The sequence below is a fragment of the Miniopterus schreibersii genome (assembly GCF_964146895.1).
Source record: "Miniopterus schreibersii genome assembly, chromosome: 8".
Taxonomy (NCBI): domain Eukaryota; kingdom Metazoa; phylum Chordata; class Mammalia; order Chiroptera; family Miniopteridae; genus Miniopterus; species Miniopterus schreibersii.
Window position 1 is genome coordinate 58490588 of NC_138109.1, and position 14528 is coordinate 58505115.

The 14528-nt window shown below is 43.5% G+C and overlaps 1 pseudogene across 1 annotated transcript; it reads left to right on the plus strand.

Moving 5' to 3' along the window:
* The first annotated feature begins 2845 nt into the window (after positions 1-2845).
* Positions 2846-4296, plus strand: LOC308560954 (tubulin alpha-1B chain pseudogene; annotated as a pseudogene). Its single transcript has 2 exons — positions 2846-3471; positions 3605-4296. The product of its transcript is annotated as a tubulin alpha-1B chain pseudogene (transcript).
* Positions 4297-14528: the final 10232 nt, after the last annotated feature.

Sequence of the window (14528 nt, forward strand, 5' to 3'; positions counted from 1 at the left end):
GGCCCTTTGCTGTTTCCCAACCTATTCACTTGGTTGGCTGCATTCAGTCACCAGTATCCCTGCAGGGCGAGCATTTGCCTGAGAGTAAAGGAAGCCTGAAAAGTTCTGGACTTCTCTTTAGTACTTCTAGTCATGTCCACAAAGCCTGAAAAACCAATAAGTTGCTGTATGTTACATAGACTCTGAGGGAATTGCATCATTTCCCACAGTTTAAGATTGATTCCTAAATATATGGCATTAAATAATAGGACTGCTCCTCCCACATTTGTCTGTTGAACTGTAATTCATCCAGCTGGAGTCTCTCCTGGGGACCCAGACTTAGGGGCACTTGGTGAGCATAAATACAGCTTCCTTACAAGCCTCTGGGTCTGGAAATGCAAAGAAGTTTCAGCCCAACACAGATTTGGGTTCACTCCTTCCTCACATCTGACTGGCAGTTCCCTAAGGGAAAGGACTTCATCTGTGCTGGTCAGTTTTACAATCCCAGGACCTAGCATTTTCAGTGGATGTGTGGATGAATGGATTGACGGATATGGATGGGTTAATAAAATTTCTAAGAATCTTCCTACTTTAGAGAAGTTTTGGGTTCCTTCTCCTTTGCTATTCTAGTTGATTTCTTTACATAAGACCATTATACATTATAATAACCGGAAGAAAAGGAGTGCATTAGCTGATTCAAAGATTAGTTAAAAAGGCCAGAAAGGAGAGAGTTTCCCATAGGAATTTCTCCATAAAGAAAAAGAACCTAGAGGAAAAGTAATATTAAAAATGCACATGGGTATTTTCCAGCACCAGGCACTTTATCTTATTTTATTCTCACTAAAAACATCCTGATAGGAAGAGCAACAATTTAGTGACTATTTCCCTATGTAGGTTACTTTGCTAAGGACTATTCATGCACCATTTCATTTAAAATTCAAAACTTGTGCAGGCTCCGTCCCTGGCCCTGGTCGGGGAATGTGAGGGAGGCAACCAACCAATGTGTCTCACATAGATGTTTCTCTCTCTCTCCTCCTCATCCTCCCCCACTCGCTCTCTCTGAAAAGCAATGGAAAAAATATCCTCTGGTGAGAATTAAATAAATAAATAAATAAAGTAAAAATAAAATAATAAAAAAATAAAAATAAAAATAAATAAATAAAAATAAAATTCACAACTTAATCAGGCCAACCCTATTGTTATCTCCATTTTATAGATGAGGAAATTGAGGCTTAGAGAGGTGAAACATTTAGGATGGGACAGTTGCAAGAACTGAACCTAATCTCAAACACATGCTCTTAATTGCTATGATTTATGGTAAGGCAGGTAATTTGATTTTCTTTTAGAGAGATGAAGAAATTGAGGCTTAGAGAGCTTAAGAATCCTGCTCAAGCCAGTAAGTGGTAGAGCCAGGGCTCAAAATTAGGTTGGCCTGACTTTATTTATTTATTCATTTATTTTTTTAATACTCACCCAAGGATATGTTTTTCATTAATTCTAGAGAGAGGAAGGGAGAGGGAGAGAGAGAGAAACCTTGATGTGAGAGAAAAACATCTGTTGGTTGCCTTCCATATGGGCCTGGAACAGGAATCGAACTTGCAGCCTGGGTATGTGCCCTGATGGGGAATCAAACCCATGACTCTTCAGTGCACAGGATGACACTCCAACCAACTGAGCCACATGGGCCACGCAAAGTTGGCCTGGCTTTCGATCCTGTCCTCTTTTCCACTCTCCCAACTCTCTTCCCCTTTGACATGCTCAGTAGCTTCAAAGCAGACCACCCAAAGTGACTTTAGATGGGTACAGAAAGAACAATTTTGAAACTTGGCAATGGTGTCTGATACATATGAAAAAAAAGGAAGAGAGAAAGATTTCTCTAAGGGTTGGGCAGCACTGAGCCGCCCAAACAGAAAATAGAAGTAGGTTCCTGCGGGATGATTTTTAAAATTATTTAAATTCTGTCTTTTAAAACATTTTTTTCAACAGGCATTTTATGCTCTTGGTATAGCATTCAAACTGTACAAAAGGGTATATCGTGAAAAATAATTTTTCTCTCCCTTATCACTCAGTTCCCCTCTCATGGAAGTGCTCACTGCTCGAATACTAGTGGTATATATGTGAGGCATAATCTTGGCCTGCCCCACTCCCCAGTCCACACACATGCTTGAGAGCAGGAGGTAGGGTAAGCCTCCCAGGGTAAGGGACAGGGAGGAAGAAGATGGAAGCCATGGGATGAATGGCATCTGCCACCTACCGGCTCCCTCTGCAGAAACAAAGATAGAGGCCAAGGTGATAGAACTATTGGAGAGGTACTAGGCGAGACCCTGGACCTCAGCCAAGCTGGTTTGGGGTGGGCCCTGGGCCCTTCCCCTCTCCTCCGCCTTGTGCAAACCTAGGACTGGGAGCCTTGGGAGCATCCAGAGTTCACTCCCACTGGGAACATTGGCTCTCTCTCGATTGACAGAGTCACCTTAAGACGGGAGTCCTTGGGCACAAGAGGAGGAAGAGGGCTGAAGCAGCTGCTAACAGTAGCTCACCAGTTTGGTGTGAAACATGTCCCCTCTGGGGACATTTTTGGGATGTGGGCTGAGGTTACACTTCTAAATGAATGGAGGTGATCAGGCAGTAGATATGGATCTATAATAATGTTACCACTCAGTGCTTGCCGTAGGATACCACGCTCTATCGAACTACGTGAATTACATTTCAGCCACACATGAGAACTCCTCAAAGTGAAGTCGCTTTCAATGTGTTACTTACTTGACTCTCAGCTTGTCAGGGGCAGTAATCAGACCCTGTGCTTACTCTTGTTGTCTGTGCCTGCTAACCCTTAGCCACGCATGAGTACATCGCCATCCCTGTTGGGCAGGCTGGCGTCCAGATCAGCAAAGCCTGCTGGGAGCTCTACTGACTGGAACCTGGCATCCAGCCCGATGGCCAAATGCCAAGTGACAAGACCATTAGTCGGGGAGATGACTCCTTCAACCTCATCTTCAGTAAGACAGGCGCAGGCAAGCATGTGCAGGGCAGGGTTTTAGACCTGAAACCTATAATCATTGGTGAAGTTCACACTGGTACCTACTGCCAGCTCTTCCACCCAGAGCAGCTCATCACAGGCAAGGAGGATGCTGCCAATGGGTATGCCCATGGACCCTACACCGTCAGCAAGGAGATCATTGACCTTGTCTTGGACCGAATTCGGACACCGGCTGACCAGTGCACAGGTCTTCAGGGCGTCTTGGTTTTCCACATCTTTGGTTGGGGAGCTGTTTCTGGGTTTACCTCCCTGCTGATGGCACACCTCTCTGTTGCTTATGGCAAGAAGTTCAAGCTGGAGTTCTCCATTTACCTAGCTCCCCAGGTTTCCACAGCTGTAGTTAAGCCCTACAACTCCATCCTCACTACCCATACCACCCTGGAGCACTCTGATTGTGCCTTCGTGGTTGACAAGGAGGCCGTCTGTGACATATGTTGTAGAAACCTCAATACAGGGTGGGGCAAAAGTAGGTTTACAGTTGTTCATAGGGAAAATAATATAATTAATAAATAATAATAGAAGAATAAACTGTGTTGTGCATACTCACAATTGTAAACCTACTTTTGCCACACCCTGTATTAAGTGTAGAACCTACACTAACCGTAACCACCTTATTAGCCAGATTGTGTCCCCATTACTGCTTCCCTCAGATTTGATGGAGCCCTAAATGTTGATCTGACCAAATCCCAGACCAACCTGGTGCCCTATCCCCACATCCACTTCCCTCTGGCCACATATGCCCTTGTCATCTCTGCTGAGAAAGCCTACCATGAACAGCTTTCTGTAGTAGAGAGCACCAGCTTGTACGTTGAGTCAGCCAGATGGTTCACCATATGACCTTCGCCATGGCTTGCTGCCTGTTGAAACGTGGTGACATGGTTCCCAAAGATGTCAATGCTGCCTTTGCCACTATCAAGACCAAGTGCAACATCCAGTGTGTGGACTGGTGCCCTACTGGCTCGGTACCTGGGGGAGACCCGGCCAAAGTACAGTGAGCTGTGTGCATGCTGAGCAACAACACAGCGATTGCTGAGGCCCTGGCTCGCCTGGACCACAGTTTGACCAGATGGATGTCAAGCGTGCCTTCTTCCACTGATACGTGGGTGAGGGCATGAATGATCATGGAGTTTTCTGAGGCCTGTGAGAACATGGCTGCCCTTGAGAATGATTATGAGGTTTGTGTGGATATTGTAAAAAGAGAGGGGAGCAAGGAGGAGAGGAATGCCAGTTACCATTCATTTCAGCCCTGCAACACGTCATACTCTGAACTTCAGTTTTAACAGTGACAGGCGTTAAAACTTTCTGGTTAAATTGTCTTCACTTTTACCTGTGATCATGTCTGTCTTTTTCATGTGTACCTGTAAGATTTTTCCCTCATGACTCAAAGTAAACGCATTGAGAAAGAAAAGAAAAAAAGGGGAAATACTTTGGCTGGCCCAGTATCTGTCATGTTGAGGGTTGGTGAAAGTGCAGGACATTGCGGGGGGGGGGGGGGGGGGACAATGAAGAGAAGTCTTCTTTTGTTCCCAGATTGTGGGTAGCTTAATGAGGAGAAATACCTGATCCTTATATTTAGGAGCAGAAAATGTCCTGAGATTGTCGTTGCCAACCTGGGAGAAACCCTCACGATCATCTTATCCAAACTCCTCCCATTTGCAGCTTGGCCGAGGGTGCAGAGAAATGCCCAAATCACACAGTCACTACCAACATCACCTGGCTGAGAAGACCTGCTGGAGACCATCTGGCTGGCAGGCGAAGGGTCCATTGCAGGGGGCCACAGCCTGGCCAGAGCTTCCCCGTGGCCCTGTTAGTGCTTGTCAGCATGTTTGCTGTTTCTGAGTTCTAGGGTTGGAAAGTCAGGTTCTTGGAGTCTAAAATCCCCACAATCCATTCTTTACTTCCCAGCAGGAAATAAAGAGGCCTCACGGAAGGGACTTATGATCACCAAACCGCTGAAGTTGATTTGTAATCAAGGAAGCTAATAATTTAAAAGAGAGACACAATCTATTCCAGAATCTCTTTACAAGGTAGCAGGGCTCTTTGTGAAATAAAAAAAACATAATAGGAAAATTGACTAATTGGCAGAAAAATATATAGCAGGAAGAATAGGCCTAGTAACATTTATTTAATATTGGGTCTGGAAAAATCTGTTGTTACCCCTTCCACTCCCCACCCCTTGTTCTTCATGGGAAAGAGTTTTGTCTTGGGTTTGAATTTTAGCTCTGACTTTAGCTGTGTGACTTTGGGCAACTTGTTTAACCTTCTGAGACTTCACTTCTCCATAGATCCAATAGGCATACCAACCAAATATAGTCTCTTTCTCTTAAGTGATGTTGGATGCACCGAGATTTGGGTTCTCAAATGCTGTTAAGTAGACTGTAATTTTCATTAGTTCTTTGGTAAGTGAAAAGGTCAATGTATTAAGTTTACATCATGCTAAATTCATTAAAATATTTAACGCTAAAATACCCCTTATTTCATTAAATTATGGTGATAAGATATTATCTTTTTTTAAAAATGACCTACCCTGGCTGGTGTGGCTCAGTTGATTGAATGTTGTCCAGTGCACCAAAAGGTTGGCAGTTCCATTCCCGGTCAGGGCACATGCCCAGGTTTCTGGTTTGGTCCCCAGGCACTATGGGAGGCAACCAATCGAGGCTTCTCTCTCTCTCTCCCTCTCCCTTCCTCTCTCTCTAAAATCAATAAAAATATATTTAAATAAAAAAGTCCTTACTTAGCTGTATAAGAAGGTGGTCTCTTAATCTAGTCCCCCAGGATTTGTGCCTGCACAGGCTCAAATATTAAGATTAAGCAACTCCAGCCAAGTAAGAAGCTGTGCCCTCTTTTGCTTTCAGGTCTTCTATTTGGTTAGTGGTTTCCATGAGTTTAAGAATAAAAAACTGAAATCTCTAAAACAAAAAATTTTAATGTTATACATTCTCATACTTCTAATTTGTCCAAGAGGGAATATTAGCATTTGGTGGTGTCTAGTTTTTTGTGGCATTTTCTTCCCCATCTGCCTAACATGTCTATCTTTGTCACCCTTCCTTGACTAGTCCAGTGTCAGGTGACTTGGGCTATGTAAGACCTTTAGTAAGGACACAGGTATTATGACTGAGCCTGGTTGGGAGGTTTGTTCAGCAGGCAGAGTCAGGAGAAGGGGACTTCAGGGTCAGCACAGCAGGCTCAAGGATCAGAAAATTCCAGATCCAACAGGACAGATGGGTGACATTGCTGAGGAAGACTTCAGCCTGTGGCTTGAAATGAAAAGAGAAAGTAAGAGGGAGGAAGGAAGGTAGAAAGGAAGGGTGGGAGGTAAGGAGGGAAGGAAAGGATGATTATCTGAGCCAGGCAAGGCCTTTAAATCAAAAATTCATATTTACCTCTGGAGAGAAAAAAAGAAAAACTAACAGTTAAAATTTGGAAGCTAGGTGGTGAGCGGCACCTGTTGTATTCAGAGGCAGAGCTCTTTAAATAACAGCACCCCAGGCACCACTTCGGGTACACACAAGCTGTTATTCTGCTCCGGAAAGTTAAGTAGAGGGGAAGGGAGAAGGAAAGAGCCTTGGTGAACTAGCTAAAGCCCAGGTTGGGGAGGCGAGGCTGCCTGTCTAACTGGTAAGCCTCAGGGAACTGGTAAGTTGGGCGAGAGCACCCTGGGGCAGGAACCTTCGCTCCTTTCCTCATCCTCTGCTGTTATCTAGTTCAGTCCTGAGCCAGCCAGCCAAAGCCAAGGTGTTCACCCCATTGACTAGCTTGAGAAGGCTTTTTTTGTAACCTGTAGTTGTAGGCTGTAACTCTTTTGATTCTTGTGAATCTTCATGTAAATCAGAGGAGGCTGAAAACCTCAACTGGGCCTTTTGGGCAACTTTCTGGGCTGCCCCCTCCTTGGAATGGTTTGGGAAGAAAGTTATGCCAGAATATCTGAGGGCGTTTGCAATCATGGCTCTGGGAAGAAGAGCTAAAGGTGGAGGAGATATTTCTTTGCTTAATCGTAAAGGATCTAGGTCCATACTTCTGTATTGGAGGTAAGACTATGGGTGCACAGGGGAAGACAGCCACATCCTTCACCCTCATATGTCATAATAATTGAAAAATCATGGTGATATTTGGTGTGGTGGTTGTGTTTGTGCTGAAGCAGGGGGCTTCCATCACTGACATGCAAAGAATGTGTGTTAGCTCCACCTGCGTGTTCAAAGAGGAAAATTTAGACTACCATCATCTTTGGTCTGGACTAGCGTCCTAACTAGCTTTCTTGCTCTGCTGGCTCACAAGAACTGACTGTGAATGTCTTTTCCTAACTGTGCATTCAGTGACATTGAATTGATCAGCTTGAATTGGCCATGGTGGGAGTATTTATACCTCAGAAATTGGCAAGTGCCAGCCATTAAGACTTGTTTTCCCCCCAAAGATCCAATTTATCAGAATTGTACCTTGATGCTTCCACTCCTTTCCCCCTACATTCATTTCTTTCCACAGATACAGTGGTCCATCAACAGATAAAGCTTATGTTATCACCCATTGTTTAAACCATCCAATGTCTTCCTATTGCTCTGAAAAAGACCCCAATTTTTACCATGGCTTATGAGGCCAGCCTGCACAGTCTGGCCCCTACAGATCTCCCTGCCTTTTCCTACATTCTGCTTCACCGCATTATATGTGCCCCATCAGTTCTTTCTACAGAGCTTCAGTTTCTCACCACAAGTTCCTCACACAGTTCTTTGTTCTATAGTGGATAGGGCCATTTGCTGCTCCCAAGTATTCAGGAACTTTCTCACATTTCCCAGCCCCCTTGCACTTGGGTCAGGCCATGGGATCAGTTCTGCTGAGTGAGCTGTGAGTAGCAGTGATACACAGCAGAAGATCTGAGAGCTGGTGTGTTATCTTCCAGCTTTCTCTTCTCCAGCTGCAGTTGCAGAGGCCATGTGTTGAGGCAGCAGACAAGATAAGTCGGTCGCTGAGTCAGCGCATGGAGGACAGCTGTCTTTAGAGAGCTGCCTGACTGTCTGGGCATGAGAGGGAAATAAACATTAGTTCTGTGTAGCCACTGAGTTTCAAGACAATTTTGTTACAGAAAAATAATTTAGCCCAGCAGTTTTCAAACATTTGGGTCTCAGGACCCTTTTAATGTCTTAAAAATTATTGATGATCCCAAATGGCTTTTTGTTTATGTGGGTCATATCTAGCAATATTTCTGTATTATTAAAACAGAGAAATTTTAAAAGTGTATAAATGTTAATTAATTTAAAATAACAAGAATAAAACCATTGCATGTTAACATAAATAACATATTTTTAGGAAAATACAGCTAGCTTCTAAAATAAACTAGTGAGAATGACCGCATTTTACATTTTTTCAAATCTCTGGATTAATTGAAGACAGCTGGCTTCTCATCTCTGCTCCTGCATTTAATCAGCCCCAATCTGTTTCGTTGCTGTTGTTGAGGTGGACGAGGAAAATTTGGCCTCACACAGAAATGTAGTTATAAAGGTGTGTATTTTAATAGCCTTTTTTGACGATTGCCGATGTTCCCTTTGGATACTACATTAAAACCTGACAAGTGGTAGTTTCATAAACGTTATTACAACATGTAATCTGAAATCATATTAATGAACTTTTCATACTCTGTTACATTAAATTCCATTCAATAGTCTTGCAGGTTGAGTGGGTCTTTTACCTGTGTGTGATTTGGTAACATCATGCATTGGTTATTTGGAAAAGAGTGGCTCTCTGAGTTACACAGATCTTCCAAATGTTGACGTTTGTCATTATACAATGTATTTTAAAATTACATTAATTACTATCAGCATCCATCTCACTGGAATCATTAAGTATTAGGAATCTGTCACGCTCATGGTAGTGGCTACAAGTTTTCTAAAACTCTAATTTTTGTTCGAAAGCTTCAGTTTTATCATTGCCAACAAACTGCCAGTTATTTCCCTTGAAGTGACAGGCTCGTGGAATTCACTCTCAAAAAACCGAAGTCTACCAAGAACCTAAGTTTGAACAAGCACAGTTTGTCAGTCGTTTCTTTCAAGTAACAGCTGTGCTCCATGATAAAAGCAGCTAGTTCTACTTACAATTCAGAAAATCACAGCGCTTTTCCTCGAGACAGCCGTTGTACTTATGTACACAGTAGAAGTGCTCAGCATACTTCCCATTTGTCCCACAGAGCACTAAGAAGGTGTGTACTCAAGGGCAGTGATTTAATACAAGAAATAACTTTAACAGCTCGATCAAAGGCATCCCTAAATGAAGCTGGCTGTTCCCCTGCAAGTGCAGGGCGTAAGAATGTGGTGGCTATGCGCACAGGCTGGTGCCACGGCCTCGCTTTGTGCTGAGACCCCAGCAGTTTTACCAACTAGTGTTTTTATATCATCAGTGCAAATCTCAATACGGTAGAAAGGGCAATAAAATCTTAGAATAGTTCTGAAAATAATTTTGACCTCACTGAACCTCTGAAAGGATTTCTGGTACCCACATGGTCTGAGGACCACACTTTGAGAACCACCAATCTAGCCCTTCCTCGCTCATTTACTCACACTTTTCTTTCTGCCTGGAATATAACTGCCCCCACCCCCACCCCACCAAACCTCTTCTCCAGGCCATCACACTCTAGATGTGATGCCCAGGTTCATGACCAAGTTCTCAGGGGTCCTTCCTTGACTTCCTGGGTCTGTTTCCAAGTTAAAATTCCCACATACCTCGTGGACATCTCCACTTACCACAATAGTAATTTTACATTGACATCTGTCCTCCTCGCTGGATTTTAAGCACCAGTAGACTAGGGATGGTCTTTTGGCTCATGACATTTCAGTGTCTAGTGTGGTGTCTGGTCCATAATAAGACTCAAGTCTTAGTTGACGGAATGAATGTGGGGGTCTGAAGAAGCCATGTGAAAAGGCCTAATGAGTTTAGATGGGGGCTCCTACTGATTTGGGATTAACTAGAAAGACTCTAGGTCCTTGATTAAACTTAAGCTCATCTACAAACAGGTTCCATATAAAAAAGGTAGCAGGCCCATGACTGGTATCTAAAATATCTATATTTAGTCCTTTCTTGTTTCTGAAGAAGGTGTACGTGTGTGTGTGTGTGTGTGAGAGAGAGAGAGAGAGAGAGAGGGGGTGGGGGAGAGAGAATGACATTGATAATTCTTAAGTACCTCTATAATGGAGAAAAGTACCAATAAACCCTGATAATGTTATAAAATTCTATGTTTTTATCTCCTCCCATGGAACTAACCACCTAGAATTATACAGCCCCGCTGTCTTCCTGTGTCCCTTTAGGCACAGCTGGTCCACCCAATGGCTGTGGTTGGCCATGGTTAGCAGCTCTCAGGCCCACTTCCCTCTTACTTACTATATCCAAGATGTCCAGGACCAAACCACCCCCCTGGAGAAGGGTGGGGGCCACGCCCATGGTTCTCAACCCAGGCTGCACATTGGGTCCTCCCAGAAAGTCTGCCAAAAATACAATCTCTCAATACAATACAATTCCTGGGGAGAGCTCCAGGAATCAGTATTTTAAAGAGCTCCCAGATAATTCTGGTACACAGCCAGAAAACAGAACTACTGGGCTGGGTGAGAAGCAGGGGACTCAGGTGTTCATGTGGGAATACTTGAGAACCAGGTAATGAGTCCCTGAGAAATTAACATATGGCCGTCAGTCACAATGATGGCCATCAGTGCTAGAGAAGAGTGCATGGGATTGGAACCAGTTCCATTCCTGCTTCCTGAGCCATGGGACCACCTCTGAATGGCCTCAGCCTGGTGCTGCTTGAGTGTTCCTTCCATAATCTACCTTGAAAGCAGCATGATCTCAAAATCTGTTGTTCACACCTTTCAGTTACTTGAACTAGAGGCAAGTGGAGTGGCATGATGCCCTAGAAAGACAGGTGTGTGATTAAATTCTGCTTACAGTGAAACTCCCGAAGGGGGTCACATGCTGAGAGTGCTGGGAGCAGTGCTTATAATAAGCCCTTGTTTATAGTTCAATTCGAGTTCAATAGCTCAACAACTCCCTTCTCCCGCTTCTGTTCCCCACCCTCCCACCCAAAGTTTTCCTTCTAACACAGTTCTTTAAGCTACTCTCTAATGATGGGGTGGGTACACGACCCAGGTCAAGTTATGCTTTTAATGGTGTTTACACAGTCAAAGTAGCTCAGCTTGTTAAACTGCGGAGCTGCAAGGACAGGCAGAGCATCTGCTCAGGGCTCTGTTAAATTAACCTTTAGTCAGTTTGCCCTAATTGATCCAGTGCTTCACTCCCAGGGCTTTCTAAGTATTTAAAAGCATGTAATGAAAGATCTGACTAGTCTGTAACTGTGGTGGTTTAAGGGAGCTGCTATAGTATTCTTTTTGAAATATCTTGCTGAATTAAAAAGTATTTAGGAGGTATTGGACTGAACACATATTAATTTATTTTGGGTGAAATTAGTCTTTAAAATGTGGACCACATGTATGAATGTGAAAGATCTTGTTTTATACTCAAGGGAGAGTTGCTGCAACCTTACATCTCTTCAGTTGGTCAGAACATTTGTAGGAGCCTCTGTGTTTCCATCATTAGAAGGACGAATGGTGACTTCAAAGTATCAGCAAATGGACTTCATGTGGCAGAGGTGTGCAGACTTCAGATAACTGTCCCAGGTTCAAATTAGGCTCCAGCTCTGGCCTGAAGCTTGCCAGTCAGAGGAATGAATGGCATGTGGTCTGGAAAGGGAGAGCCCCGGGTTAAAACTTCAGCTCTCCACCTACTGGCTTTGTGGTCTTGGTTAGTCTCTTAACCTCGTTAAGCTCCATGTTCACATCTGTAAAATGGGGATGATAGCAGCACCTACCTTCCAGGTTGCTACGGAGATGAACAAAGGTAACACACAGTAAGTATACAATACATGTTAGCAAAACAAAAACCAAAGCAGGACAAATCAACACCCAATCAACCGAATAAAAAAAGAAACCTTGAAGAATCATATACAATTTTTTAACTGCTTAAAACTACCACTGCTCCCTTCTCTTGCCTCTTTATTTGCAAGCATGCTAATTGCAGTGACCTAAAAAGACCCCTCTGTTTAAAGAAATGTTATAGGAGCCTAAAGTTCAAGTGCCCATAGTAAATTCAGAACAAAACTGCAAACTGAGGTGAGCCCCTTGATAGCTGCTGCTCCCAGAAGAGACTCCTGGGACTCGTGGGAGCCCATGAGTGTTCCACTTCCTGAGCACACATGGCACTACATCTCCCAGCCTCTGTTGCAGGTAGATGTTGCCACCTGATTACATTCTGGACAACGGAAGTGAGGTGGGCCTCTTCCAGGCCTGGCCTGTTAAACCCTCACAGGTACAATCCTTGCTCTCTTTTTCATTTGCTGGCTGAATGGAAAGAACAGCAAGGACACCAAGAGCCTCAGAGAGAACCAGCTGAGATGAAAGAGGGAAGGTCCACCACCTACTTACACTGGACTATGACATAAATTAGAAAGAAATTCTTATTGTGTTAAGCTACCGATACTTGTGGCGGTAGTTGCAGGAGTTTTCTTATCCTGATGGGTACAATGAGCTTTTCTATTTTTTGCTGGTGTCTGCAGGGTGTGTAAAGCACCAGATAGGCAGCCAGGAGAGCTGGTCCTAGGCTAGCCTCTACCCCCCTCTTCTTGATGGGCCTAAATGGTCTCAGAGATCTGAAAGTCTAAAAGGAAGGTTAGTGATCCCTTCCTCTCTGATGATGACACAAGTGGCTCTCTGCCTGTGCAGAGAGTTGGCCGGGAAAGACCTCTGCTGAGCCCTTGGAGGGAGATGCCAGCTGCCTTTCCCCTCCTCTCCCTGGAGCTTGATTATGTGCAGGCTCTGCAGCTCAGCACACTGCAGGCTATTTGGCTTAGTCACTTAAACTAATTCTATGACCTTGGACAAGTCCATTAACCACTTTGTGCCTCAGTTTCCTTAACAGTGCAGTGGGAACAGTGATTCAACTGCCAAAAAAAGTTCTAGTAAGAATTAGAAATAATTTTTGTAAAGCAACAGCTATAGTGCTTAACACTAGTGGCCTCACAATAAAAAGTTGCTGCTATTAAATTAGTGTGCTCAAAACTTGATGCATTTGTTGAATACTTTCTATGACCAGGCAAACTGCTAGAAATGCAGAGGCAAATGGGTGGACATTTCTCTGCCCTTGATGTATTAATGCTCTAGCTCTGGCATCCTGTGATCCTGTCACCTCCCAGCCCTCCCCCTTGCCCTGAACACACACATAGGTGTAACTTGGTAAAATGAACTAGAAAACAAAGAACTGAATTTTCAAAGGGCCAAATTCAAAGGGGTATCTGGGGCCAGATTTCTGCTTCTCCCCCAGGTTGTTACATGGAATCAGGCATTCCTTCCTTAAAGAATTTCTTCCTCTCAGTCTAAGAGTTGGCAAAATTCCCCAGTTAGACCCTGGGCAGTAGTCAAATCTCAGAGGTCTCTCGGTCAGTAGAAAAACCAAATCTGCAGCTGCAGCTTGAGCCTGACTCCTTTGGTCTAAAGGAGCCTGGGGGAAGGGAGAGGTCAGTGCTAAGAATCATTGCTCTGCTTCTCCCGGGGTGGGAGAGAGGGGAACTGGAAGCCCTGAAGGATGTTTAGATAGGGGATGGATAATTCTATGTCTCTGCTTTACTATTCTGATTGTAAAATCTTTAACAGTCATTCCACACACAGTATAACAAAGCTTTTAAGGACAAGCTTAAGAAGGATTAATTTATAAAGACCTAACTGCTAGAAACCTCTAAAATATCGTAAGGAGAGAAATGATACTCAAAATCACAGAGTTTAAAAGCTAGGAAGAACTTCAAAGGTTCTCTAACTCAGATTCTCAAATGCTGATCCGTGATTAAATTGTCGCGGGGCTGTGATGAAATGAAAACACTCAGGCCAGTTTTTTAGTCTTTCCATACAATTAATGTTACTCACTTTAAATGACTGAATCTTTATTCTAAGATGGTCTTCCTAGTTTTTTGGTTGAAATATTCTTTAATTTACAGAATGAGGATAGTATTTCAGATGGTAGCTTGTTTTTTTCTCTTTTGTACGTGGGTTTTAAAACTCCTTGCCTGTAAAAATAAAGCAGCACTTTGGCCAGGTAGTCAGTTGGTTAGAGCGTTGTCCCACTACGCCAAGGTTGTGGGTTCAATCCCAGGTCAGGACACATACAAGATGCAACCAATGAGTGCATAAATAAGTGGAACAACAACTGGATGTTTCTTTCTCTCTCCCTTCCTCTCTCTCTAAAATCAATCAATTTAAAAAAAAAATTAATGGAAATTCTATGCTGGTTCCTAAGTTTTTTGAAATTTTGTTGTTTCCTGAAATCCAAAATCTAGAAACCACTCATCCAACTCAAACACCACACGTAACACATTAAGAAACTAATTCCTAAGAAGTTAAGCAATACCTCCAAGTTTGGAAACTACATCAGTGTGGAAGCTTGCTTTCATAAGTGGGAAGACTAATTCCGAACTCCCTCAAAGCAAAATGAATCTGAA